This window comes from Nicotiana attenuata, chromosome 5 (assembly GCF_001879085.1).
Source record: "Nicotiana attenuata strain UT chromosome 5, NIATTr2, whole genome shotgun sequence".
Taxonomy (NCBI): domain Eukaryota; kingdom Viridiplantae; phylum Streptophyta; class Magnoliopsida; order Solanales; family Solanaceae; genus Nicotiana; species Nicotiana attenuata.
This window is the reverse complement of record NC_031993.1, coordinates 14,104,593-14,107,514: the sequence shown is the minus strand read 5'-3', so window position 1 is coordinate 14,107,514 and position 2,922 is coordinate 14,104,593. Positions and strand designations below refer to the sequence as shown.

General features: G+C 40.0%; 1 pseudogene; it reads left to right on the top strand.

The window, feature by feature from the left end:
* LOC109225990 lies at positions 314-2,087 on the top strand (annotated as a pseudogene).

Below are 2,922 nucleotides of genomic sequence, written 5' to 3'. Positions count from 1 at the left end.
TAGGCATTGGTTACCCCATGGGCACAAGTTTCGAAAAGATAAAGCTTCGTTTGTTGGTTTTAAGGAGTTAGAGGCAGCACCTAAATGTTTGTCAGGTATTGAAGTTCTTAAGAAATTGAAAAGTATTAAAAATAAATTCGGAAAACATCTATCGGTCAAATCCAAGAAAAGAAAATGGAAGAATTCTGATCATGTTGACGATGCAAGTCAATATATGTTATGTACCTCTAAATGTTACCCCATGTGTTCGATATATGTTGTGTACCTCTAAAATCTGATATTTTTCTTATATAAGCAATGTAATTTTTCGACGATGGATGGTCAATTGACCACCTTATCAAAGTGTAGCTTTGTCCCTGGATACATGGGTCGTTTGGTTATCAGAGGCGGGATAGATAGTCCATTGAATATCCCAAAATTATAGTGCCATGGGATATTTCATAACTGAACCAAACGACCCCTTAAGGTATAATCTGCTGTGTTAATTCGTTGGTTTTCCTTAATTGTTTTTGAACTTCTTATTCAATATACCGTACTTATTGGTACAACCGTACAAGTCAACTTAATTATTCGCTAACGGGATGCAAGTCGTGATAACCACTAGATCTTAGTTTCTAATCATGTAGCAATTACATAAATGTTAAGAACTATGCAAGACAAGTCTTGGAGAAAATGCCTACCACTAATTATAGAAAATATCGACTCCATATTTTGACTTAGCTATAATTATAGAAAAAGCCTCTTCTTGCTGTTGCTTTGGCAATTTGCTTTGTAGCCAGCACTGTTGTTGCTGATTACTCTTATGGGTATACTTCTCCCTCAACTTCTTACATTTCTAAGAAGTATTACAAATCACCATCTCCAGCCAAGTACCCAGTACCTACTCCTTACTATAAGTCACATGCTCCTCTACTACAAGTCACCAGCTCCCGTAAAATACTACAAGTCGCCATCTCCCGCAAAATACTACAAGGCGCCAGCTCCAGCAAAATACTACAAGTCGCCAGCTCCCGTAAAATATTACAAATCACCAGCTCCCGCAAAATACTACAAGGTACCAGCTCCCGCAAAATACTATAAGGAGCCAGCTCCCACAAAATACTACAAATCGCCAGCTCCCGTAAAATACTACAAATCGCCAGCTCCCGCAAAATACTACAAGGCGCCAGCTCCCGCAAAATACTACAAGTCGCCAGCTCCCGTAAAATACTACAAATCCCCAGCTCCCGCAAAATAATACAAATCGCCAGCTCCTTCAAAGAACTACTGCAAGTCACCATCACCAGCAAAGTACTACAAAGCGCCATCGCCTGCAAAGTACTACAAGTCACCAACCCCAACAACTTATTACAACTCGCCTGCACCCTCTAAATACTATAAGTCGCCGCTACCACCAAAATATTACAAGTCTCCAGTTTACTACAAGTCTCCACCACCACCAACTTATTATGAGAAATCACCTTCGTATTACAAGTCACCTCCACCTCCTCCAAAATACTATGACCAGTCACCTCCACTCCCACCAAAATACTATGAGCAAACACCATCTTCTTACAAATCTCCACCTCCACCATACTCTAAAGAATCTACACCTTCCTATAAATCACCTCCACCTCCGCCAAAATACAACGAGCAATCGCCTATATCTTACAACTTGCCATCTCTACCAAAGACCTATGAAAAATCACCATCTTATTACTCACCTCCACCACCAGCGAACTATTACAAGCAAACTCCTACCTATGCCTCACCTCCACAACCTGAGAAGTACGAGCAATCCGATACCGATGCTTCGCCTCCGCCACCTGAGAAGTACGAGCAATCTACTACCTATGCTTCACCTCCACCCCCGTCAGCATCTCCTCCGCCAACCTACTACTAATTTTAACTATTCAATCATTTTCGCATTTCCATGGCTTATTATTCCTTTTTGTCCTCTTATTATTAGCAGTTCCATTTCCTCAGCCGAAATTTGATGTATGCTTCCCGAAATGATCGGGTTTGCTTAGTGTGTGTTCCATTTTCTTTTGTTTTAGTAATTTGTATTATTTATTGTTTGATTTAAGTAAGATCCTTGAGATCTCCATCAATTCTTCTCATTATATCGAGATTCTTTGCATTCTACGTTTCTTAATTCTGCCATCTTCTCTGTCTAATACTGCATGCTTTAATTGACTCTGGGTGGGAATGGGAAATAGGGTGGGAAGGTTGAAGAAGAGTTTTGGAAAATGTATTCCCTGTAAAATATTTCCCTCCAATTGGCGTAAAATGAGTTCACGAGTAAAATATTTTTCTAAACATTTAAGCCAACCAAACATGGAAAAATTGGAAAATATTTTCCTTCGTACCAAACACACCCCTAATGTTCTAAAGACTACGCTTGTGACGTTCTCACTTCTGACTTATGATCAATATAGATGACTTTTGAAGAACTAAGGGTTAGTTAAGAACTTTTTTGATTTACACATCTAATTACACTCGATTGAACAAAATCAATTGGAAGAGCCTCATGCGTTGGGCATTGGATGCATTTTAGGGGTACATGCGGGCGCTTTAAGCTCAAATTTTTTGAGACAAGACTCTCCCACATCTGGCTCAAACCATTTTACGAGTGCCTAGTCCAATCCCAGGTTGTACGTGATTCTCATACCGATACATTTAGGGGTCATTTGGTCATCAGGATTGTATAGGTCGAAATCTCTCCCGGAATATTTAGGGCAAGGTAGCATTGAGGAAAGAGTCGGTCAAGGTCGACCAGGAAGCAGCGAGACTCGTGGTCGAGATGTCAACAGTGGTCGAGGTCGAGCACCACAGATAGAGCTGTAACGGCTAGTTTTTAAAGTAGGATATTAAAGAGAATATTCTAATGGATATTCTCTGCACTTGTACTATTAGAGATTGTTAGGGATATGTCCCATATAA